The sequence below is a fragment of the Dunckerocampus dactyliophorus genome, chromosome 7 (genome assembly GCF_027744805.1).
Source record: "Dunckerocampus dactyliophorus isolate RoL2022-P2 chromosome 7, RoL_Ddac_1.1, whole genome shotgun sequence".
Classification (NCBI taxonomy): domain Eukaryota; kingdom Metazoa; phylum Chordata; class Actinopteri; order Syngnathiformes; family Syngnathidae; genus Dunckerocampus; species Dunckerocampus dactyliophorus.
Window position 1 is genome coordinate 15,850,577 of NC_072825.1, and position 10,507 is coordinate 15,861,083.

The following is a 10,507-nucleotide window of genomic DNA, read 5'->3' on the forward strand; positions in this document are numbered from 1 at the left end:
AACACTCATAACAGCCTTCACACTGGTGTAGTCAAAATTCAAATCGCTCAATCATTTGCTCTCCTTCAGCTCCAGGCTACATGGGGAGTCTATCGTAAATGACTCAGTAAAGACTCTTCCAAATAGTTCACACTGACGTTGCATCTCTGCGTGCACTGCCAGAGCGGCTCGTAAAAAACCTCTTCCCCAGTAATTGAGGATGGGATCCCCCCCCCCGCCTCACGACCAACCTCCCCGCCTCCTCCTGTTCAAACAAACAGACGGAATGACAGGGAGTAAGCGATCTCCTACCACCTGAGGTCTGTGTGTGTGCTCGCGTCTGGCCTGCGAACCATGAATAAACACAGTAAATGGTTTTGACCGTAAAAAGCTTGAGCTTGCCTGCCCTTTCTCACGACGAGAGTGCAACCGAGCTCTGCACTCAAAACCAGAACAATTCTCGCTGCAGAAGAAGAAGAAACAACAACCGTTAAAAAACGTGATAAGCTGCTATTTGCGTTGTTTGTCAAGTGGAAATCTGACAACAATTCTGGCCTTTTGTTTAACTTTCAAAGTCTGACATTTCTCAAACTATTCTACAATATAACTCAAAGATGCCACATGAATAGAATGGATGTAAACAGTTGTGAATTATGATATATGGTATAAAAAAAATGTTTATATAGTCTCTTACTTAGTTTCAATCAGTGACCTGTGACAAACACTAAAATACAGAGAAATGTCAGTCATACACTGAGGCACTGCAGTATTCCACCTCCACTTGAAGGGGTGCTTGTCACTGCTGTCCTTCCATTGAGAGGAAATAGCGGTGTTTTTTTTTTTTTTTTATGGACAGCAGCACCAGCTAGAGCTACATTTAGCAACAAGTTAAATGCATGAATATTTTTATGCCGAATGATGAATGAACAAAATGGAGGATCATACATCCAAACTCAACAGAAGGTGATCAGATGTTTACAACAAAGTATCAGAACTTTTCCTGGAGAAGGGCAGGGTGCATGTACTTCATATAGAAATAAAAGGTAACAACACAAATGTTCTTCTGCTTATAAAAAAAAAAAATTGACTAAGAAGTATATAAAACCCAGTTTTTAATTGAAGTGAATTATTCTCTTCCTGTCCAGGTTATCCTCTGCATGCGCAACCTGTATTAACATTAAAAAAAACTCCAAAGGAGTGAAAGCCTCACCAGCCAAGAACCTCACCTCACGCCACTGGTTTTAGTGTGTCTTAAAGAGCATTGCTGGTTGTGTGACACCACACTTATGCATGCAAAGGCGGTGTACATTTCTGTACTGAAATCCTGTGACTTCGCAAGGACGACCAAATGAAACAACGGCGATAAAAGTTGAATTTGATGACAACAAGATGCTAACAACAGCCAACATCTTTCCGCATTTTTTGTGATGGTGGGGTAGATTCCAAAACAGCATCTGTGTCTAAAAGGTGTTTCGCAATGCTGTGAAGTTTAAAGTCTGTCTCCCGCCTTGGTCTGTTGGAAGCAACTGTCGCTCTCCAACAAGCGTTTTATACATCACAACAAAAAAGTGCACACAGTTATGGCAATATCCCATTTTTCTGGGCTGTGTACAAAAGGGACAGGCGGATAAATGCAGGATCCATCGTTATGCTGCAATTTTCCCGGATCCCTATGTAGAAGAGGCTAATGTTTTTCTTTGTTTTACCTTAACAACAATTTCAGTGTCAAGGTGCCTGCCAAATTAAATGAAGGAAAATACCTACGTTTAATGGTGTGAGAGTTCCCCATTTAAATTATTTTAATGCTTTGTGAAGCTGACTTATTGTGCAATGTTTACACCCACACAGTGGAACACGGGGCCCCAATGAACCTTTCTCTATCCCTTTTGCTTGTGACCTGAGTTATGCCACCGGCTGGGCCAGAGTACCCCATTAGCTTAATGGCCGTCTAGGATTTCACAGGGGATGCATCACGGTTATGGCTGAGTGCTTTGCATTTCCCTTTTTTATGGCTCCTTCAAAATAAAACAAACACTGGGGCAACTTTAAATGGACTGAGAATGAACTTTGGCTGACAAGTCCAGAACATAAACATGGATGTAATTTTCAAGTAAACAAGTCAAATTAAATAAAACAGATTACTTACATTTTTGGAGGCTGTGAACAAAACAAAATTATTGATTGTATTGATTTGTTTTGAAAATTATGGCATTCTAAATTACAGCACAGTCAAGCAGAGAAGCAGTTGGATGTTGTCATGGTGATGCTAACTGCTTTTTTAAAAGAAAAATTTAATATCGCTCATCAACCACAGACAATTCATAATAAAGACTAACTGATTAGCGAGTATTATAATCACAACAATTTCTGTTGATGTCTTCATGGTCCAGTTGATCACTGGGAAGAAGAGAAAAGGTGACAGTAGGCAGTCTTGTCTGACTCTGGTCTTCGCCCTGAAACTGGTTGTTAGCTGTCCCTCATGGACTACTCGACAGGTCATTCCTTCATAGGAGTTTTGATCAAGTTGACCAGTTTGGTTGGCACTCTGTGTGCAACACAGGTTCCAGAGGGTTTTGCGGTCCACAGTGCCAAAAGCCTTCTTATAATCAATGAAGTTGATGTACACCGATGAGTTCCACACTAAAGACTGCTCGACAATGATGCTCATGGTAGCGATCTGGTCAATGCACAATCTGTTCTGGCGGAAGCCGGCCTGCTGGTCTCGGAGGAGTGGGTCGACGGCACCTGTCATTCTCTCAAGTAGGATCCTGTCAGACCTTCCCTGGCACTGACAGAAGTGTTATTCCTCTGTGGTTGGTGCAGTTGCCGAGGTCTCCTTTCTTGGGTAGCTTGATGAGGTAACTCTCCTTCCAGTCTGCTTGTACTTCTTTTGTTCCCATATCTTCATTACTTTCTATCTACTATCTACTTTCATTATCGAAGAGAGGGTACAGCATCTCCACGTGGTCTCCAGGTCTGCCTTGAGTGCTTCTGCAGGGATGTTATCTGGTCCTGCTGCCTTGCTGTTCCTTAGTAGCTTGATGGCTTTCCTAATCTCCTCCCTGGTCGGCTTCTCACAGTTGATGTCAAGTTCAATGTCAGCAGGGTCGATGTCCGAGGGATTCGGAGGGACAGGTCTGTTCAGGAGCTCTTCACAGTGCCCGGTTCATCTATACAGTTGTCGCTCTGTTCCCCAGGATGATGTTTCCTTCCTAGTCCTTGTCTGGTCGCTCGGGCCTGCTGTACTTCCCTGACTGTTTCTCGGTGGTGTCGTACAGCTTTTATCTGTTGTTCCTGGGTGTTGCTTCCTCGGCTTCCTCTGCCAGGCTGTTGATGTCTGCTCTTGCCCTCCTCTTCACTTCTCTGTTGGCTTCTGTGAAGTCTTCTTGTGTCTTGGCCTTTGCTGCTCTTGTTCGGCTGTTGTTTACTGCTGTCTTCTTCTGCTTTCCATCCTTGATCTTACGTAGAGTGTCTGCCGATATCCACTCCTTCTGTTGATATCTCTTGCGGCCTACTACTTCCTGACAGGTTGATGCAAGCGCCTCCTTCACAATGGTGACCTGTTCTTCAATCAGTTCTTGTAGCACTTGGTACTTGTTGGCAAGAGACAGTCTGAATTCTTCTCTGGTCTTGGTATCTTTCAGCATGCTTTCTTATTGCCCCCATCCAGGTCTTCTCCAGCTTCAGATCCAGCCTGGCTACCAGCAGGTGGTGGTCAGATGCGACGTCTACTCCTCTTCTCATCCTTACATCCTGTAGGGACCTCCTAAATTTCTTGGCCGTGCAGATGTGGTCGATCTGGTTCTCAGTCACTAAGTCCGGTGATACACACAGGTGGCCTACCAGAAAAAAAACACTAAATTCGTCTTATTCAGTGTCGGAATTAACAGCCTCATAATTCCTTCACACTTTGTCAATCTTTCTCCCTCTTTTGTTGTCGCTCTCAGTGTCATTTCGTCTCGAGGCAAATTAGCCCTTGAGCTTGTGTTGTCCTCTTCAGCCTTTTGAAACCTGTAGGTGATAGTGGATTTCGTTACACTGTTCCACACTGTCAAGATCCACTGGCAGACTTGAGCAAAACTTGCTAGATCGATCGCTTTTACAAATTTGGTACTTGTAAATGTTGATGACAAACATATATAAAAGTGTGTAGAAAATATAGACTACCAATATTAGTACTAACATTGTTAATATTGTCTGTGTATACAATTGTATTTATTTGTGAAGTAGAAAAATGCTTGTAATTTTTTACATTTTTTTTAACGTAACATGATGTTTGTGTCACTGATGGTCTAGTGGTTGACTTGCCTGACTTGTGCAGGCTGTGTTGGTTCAGTTCCCAGTCAGTGACGGTGTGAATTTGCGTGTGAATGGTTGTCTATGTATATACAGTGTGTGCCATGTCATTGATTCAGGGTGGAATTTGTCTTCTTCTCGAAGGCAGATGGTATGGGCTATTTTTGGTACACAAAAACCCCCCCACACAATTTCGTTTGTCATGAAATATTTCAAATGTCATGACATCTCTATGTTATTCATTGATCTGCAAACAGAGAGGGTGATAGTAAAAGCTTCTTTAAAGTCTTTAGGAATGAAAAAAAGAGAACATTGTGTTTATGTTTAGAAGTGCAGAATCTGATCTACTGACTTTGTCCTCCTTCTGTTGGGACAGACTGACTTAACAACTGACTTCTTCCCCATCGCTTTGACCCGTTGACCTCAGCGACTCCCCCCGCTGGACAAAAAGTCTTAAAAAAAAAGGTCAACTGACACTGAGTATTTTGTTTGTTTTCTTTTAATCTGCATTTACCCAGCATGGTTTAATGTTGACCATGCTGGTTACTGGGGAAAATATTTGTTTTAGATTTAGGTGTCTCTAGCTGTATTTTGGATAGGGATGCTTCAGGGTTTTATGCTGCCGATTTCCAATACCGGTCATCCATGAACGAAATCGGTCGACACCAATCACATGGATGAATTATAATTTTTTCAACTGATTTATGATGAGTGCTATTGGCCAAGGGTGCCGTATAAGGGGGAATAGTCAGGACAATTCCAAGGTCCCCTGACTGCCATGGGGCCCAAAAAATTGGGAATTGCTAAGGATACTCCAGTCAGGGTTATTTTTATGCTGCTGATTCTGATACCGATCATCCATGAGTCAAATCGGCTGATACACAAAGATTAAGTGTAATTTTTTAAAATTTACTATTGACAAAACCATATTGATATTGATTTTGACAAAACCATATTTGATTTACTTTTTTAAGACAACTTATATCACTGGTGAAACTGACATATGATGGGACACCTTCCTAAAGGAGACTTTGGATGTGAGATCGAGTACATTGGTGGAGCCCTTGCAGGACTTCCAGTAGCATGTTGGTGGGTTCCAAGTGAGAGAGAAGCCGGCGAACCTGGTGTCTTCCACTGCTGACGAAGGACAGTCATCTAGTCCGATGAATTCAATTATTTTTTGGCTTATTTGCTTTAGATTTCTGACTGTCACACGCCTATGGGCGGCAGCTAATGTATCCAACATTAGCTGCCGTTTAACTGATGATCACATCGTGAGCCGTGAAAACTCACCATGCTTTGTCAAGTGTGTGTTCTTTAAAAAACGTATTAAATTAAAGCTTTTTAACGTGCTACCCAAGCAAGACATTTTTTCATGGCATGTTTTGCAGAGTGCAAAATTGATATCACTCTCACCAACGACAGGTAAGTCAGACACAGCAGACATGATTGCCTGTGCAGTGTGATGGAAAGTGGGCGGGAGACGCTCGCTACTGGCTGCATGCTGCAAAACTACGAGCCAGAGGTGATCGGCTTTTGTGATCGGCGTTTAAAGGCATTTATCGGCATATGCCGATCACGTGCTTTTTCACGGAAATTGGCTGATTTTGATCCTACACTAGTGCCTCCAATTTATTCATTCTAAACTTAGAGGGTTTCAGATGGAGTGAGGAAGACACAATAACAAGCAAATAACTTACTACTTCCACACAGAATAGGAGGATAACTTTTTTTCCTTCACTATCATGTCGGACATGCCTTGGCTGATTACATGCAATGTGATGGTAATGAGTTGTAATGTCATGTCTCATCAGTGTTTTGTGTCATTACTGATACCTAGTGGCCAGACTACTACATATAACTTGCATTACAATATTTTTGACTGATAATGGGCCGTAGTCAACCACCAAACAGCGCTAATTTATTAATGAATTATATATTTTTTATAAACATGAGTGATGGAGCAATATTGAACCGTGATACAGTCATACCTTTTACAGTCAACAGGTATGACTGTAAAAGGTAAGACCACAAACGCTTTTCAGTTTATAAAAAAATAAATAAATTGGACTAAGAAGTATTTCAAAATAAAATTGAAAGTGAATTATTGTCTTCTTTTTTGTTATTCTCAATGAGAAACCTGCATGTAGATAAAAGAGAAAGTCAGTGCCTCAACAGCCATCAACCTCACTGCACGTCATTGATGTTTATTTTTTATAATTGAACACAGATAATTCTAAAACAGTCCACCTGGAGTTATTTGTCTTATTTTAGCTGTAAAAGTGTTATACAATCTGCTGTATGTGCTTGGATCTTTTTTTTTTTTTTTTAGGTGCACTGGAGGTTGCATTGCATTACTGCATGCTAAATATCTTATAATGACAGACCACCTAAAAAGGGACTTTTAGATGTTTTTACTGACTAAGCCGCCCATAATGTACATGAATAAAGGATGTGGGAAACAGTACTATGAAACAGTGAATGACAATTGTATGTGACCGTCACATTGTTTACTTCCAAGACAACCTCCTCGACATGTTTTGCAATCAAGCAAAAACACAGCAAAAATGTGACAAAGGATAATGTAAAACACAAAAACAAATGGTCAAAAATATTTGATTTCTAAATAAGGAATGCTACATCATGGAAAATCACTTATCACGTTTGAATGTGGAACCAATTAACCACAATAAACGAGGGATTGCTGTATATCACTAGAAAGCACAGTCTCTCACTTCAGAAACAATTGGAATAATTTTGATAGTTCAAGATTTACAGTCATTTAAAAATAACATTGCAAATCTTATTGCCAGCTACAGCTTTGATGTTGAAGGTTTAAAAAACAATATATCTAAAAATGTTGTTCTTGCCAGCAGTGAGATCGACACGGTGCAGGGTCGCTCTATCAGACTGGCACACTTGACCTGGCATGACAATTTTGGAGTACCAGTTCCTCTGACTCCACTGCTAGGACAACTGTGACGACTTCTGGAATGGGGCAATACTTTGGCAGATGATAGATAATTAATTTTTGGATGAGACCATATGATATCGAACCTGTGCATCATATTTTCAACCCTCAATTCTTCCTTAGATGTTTTACACCAGCTCTTGCTGTCTCTCTCAGCTCATGAGTCTGACACCTCATCATTTGGAAGCTAATCTTTTTGACCTGTCACATCCTCAACAGACTTCCGCCAGCTTAAGTAGGGGCTCTGCTACAGTATGTATGTGTTGACAATGTGATATGCCTCTGTTGTTTCAAAGGGCTGTGTGTACTGGAAAAATTGCTCCTCTAAAAACAAGTTTTAAAAAATTAATACACAATATTTTTGCTTATAATAATATGATATTATATAATATTGTAATAATAATATGCTTGTAATAATAATCTGCCAATGGAACAAGTCCGAATTGGCTTTAGTAAGATTTCTTGAAATAAGACATTACATTTAAAAACATAAAAGTGATCATCAAATTAGCAAATAAAGCTTGTATCTGTGTTTACTAGTATTGTGAGGTTTTGAGTCTCATAACAAGCTTGTGATGCTCAAAAGTAGTATTTTTCCCCTCAGAAGAAGCATTTTTTTTTACCTTCATTCCTAACAAGAAAAACTGCCCCTCTAAAAACAAGTTTAAAGTTACTTAATGCAAGACATTTTTACTTGTAATAATTGGGAATGGATGGAACTTATTGTTGATGCAGACTTCCCGTACATCCTGACAAAATCAAATTCAGTTTTGTTTTCTGGTTGGTGAATGCATTTGTATGTGTATTGAGTATTTAAGTGGTGACAAGCTGTGACAAGCTCTTTATGCTCTTTTGCTGTGCTTTTGTCTGCAATAAGATGGAAATAAGCATTACAATGCAAATAATGTTACACGTAAACGTAATAATTATAAATAATTATTAAGACAAAGGCACATAATGTACAGAAATCAATTAGGAAATTAATTCAATATGAGGCTTATTAACCAAATGGACATAAGAGCACATAAGCATGAAATTATGCACCGGAAATGTGAAAATGCACAGCAGCACAGAGCTCACATTATTCAAGCTCACCTCTGTGCATTTACACACAACATTAACATTTGTTTAACAGGGACAAGGTGAGGGGGACAAGGTGTATAGAAAATACACGTCTGTCTGCTCAGCGTCGGAGAAACTCATACACATAAATCTCAATCTGCGTCACACATGGTGTGTTCAAGGACTGCCGAACAAAGAAGAAGACACGTAAAAGAGCGTAAATTTACTTACGCATGCAAAATTGGGGACTTTCTAACATAGTCTCTGCATCCAGTCAACAAACAAATGACAGGTTCATACAGCGCAAAAAACGCACTAATTAGTCACAACAGCATGAAAGAAGACCAGCTCTCATTTAGCACACAGTATAAATGATCTTGAAAAATATTCAAGATGAAACACTTTTAATGCACTTTTAATGCACGTCATCAACAAATAACAAATACATGCTGTCACCTTTCTTCTGCACTGTACTACCGGCTGTGGCTGTTCACATGAGGCGTGTGAGCACATTACGTAAATCTTACTGTTCCGTGCTAATGTAGTCAAGTCATTTTTAATTTTTATTCACGTACCCTCTATTGCACGTGTGTCAAACTCGTGCCCTGGAGGGCCGAGATGCTGCAGGTTTTCTCTCCAACCAGGTGATTTAATTGATGAGCTCCTTCACTCAAACTGAAGATGTTGATCATTTAAAATCACCTGCTTTAGTGACTGGCTGGTAAGAAAACCTGCAGTGTCTCGGCCCTCCATGGCACGAGTTTGACACCCCTGCTCTACAGCAATCTACGTATTCCACTATGGGAACTTAGGCAGTAGAACATCACTGATGGGTTTATTTTAAGTCCAAAAAATAATGTAAAACAATGTAATAGTTATTTCTAAAAAGACATCAATATTTGAGAAAAAAAAAAAGAAAAAAAATTGATGTCAGTCCCACGAGAAAACATTTAGGGTGTGTGTGTGTGTATTCAGCTTGTGATTTATGAGCTGAGAGCAAATTCTATCTCTAACTGACTCTTACACTTTGTCACCAGTGATAAACGAGCGGGTCACACACTTTCACCCCTAAATGAGCTGAATCTTCCTCACAAAAACGCACACATCTGCACTTGTACGTTTGCATACAAACATGCGTGATCCCACACCAACAGTGGGCACAGGAGCAGAAAAAAAAGACCACCCCCCCAAAAAAAAATCACACAAACACTCGTCTGGCGCACATAAACACACACGTTCACACACACTTGTCACTCATTACCCAGAACTCTTTTACCCCCTGAGCCACCGTCCACTGACAGACGCTCACCCTGACTTCTCCCTGACACATCCCCCGAGGTCAAAGGCCACCTCAGTAGTGTGAAGAGTGGTGGTAGGGGCCTGTGGTGCGGCTGGTGGGCCCAGGCCATGGAGTGCACTCATACTGGCTCCTTGTAGAGGGAAGGCTGAAAGGGGGTGCATTGTTGAAGAATACTTGCGATAATGATGTTATTTGGGTACTCGCACGGCCTGCTCGGCAGCTGTTGACAGTAATGATGTAGTGCGTGTGCTTGTGTGTGTAATTAATGATTCTCACAGCTTTCCTGCATACCAGCTGTTGACTGAGGCAGGAAGTGGATGATTGATGGGAATTATTGATACCTTTTGTCCTCACACGCACACACACATACATGTATTCATGTAACTCATGGCGGCTGAATCCCTGATAGGACGTTTAGTTTGTTACTCTTCTCCACTTCATCTTAAATGGACTCATCAGTCACATGGTGAATGAAAACCAATACTCTACTGTAGTTACCATCAGCCATATGCGCTGTGCTTTTCACCACACCGAGTGCAGGTTATTTTGACATTAGAACATTGAAATTTAAGTAGTTGGAAAATAAAAAAAAAAACATCTCTAATTTTATAAGAATAAAGTCAAAATATTAAGAGATCAAAAGTGGCACAATTTTACAGGAATAAACTCATAAGATTATGAGGAAAAATAATGTCATTTTAGTAGCACTGAGTTGAAATGTTAAGGCACAATGTTATTTTTGAACATGTAATACTATGTGAAACAAACAAAACAAAATCAAGTTGTCATGTTTCGAAAATTTGGTTGGGGGAAAGTTCAAATATTATGGGAATAAAGTAATAATATTATTAGAAGAAAATTTGCTTAGATTATTTAGGAAGAAAGTTGAACTATTTGGA

At 40.2% G+C, this 10,507-nt stretch overlaps 1 pseudogene; it reads right to left on the bottom strand.

The window, feature by feature from the left end:
- Nucleotides 1-2,221: 2,221 nt before the first annotated feature.
- On the bottom strand, nucleotides 2,222-9,717 carry LOC129185265 (uncharacterized; annotated as a pseudogene).
- Nucleotides 9,718-10,507: the final 790 nt, after the last annotated feature.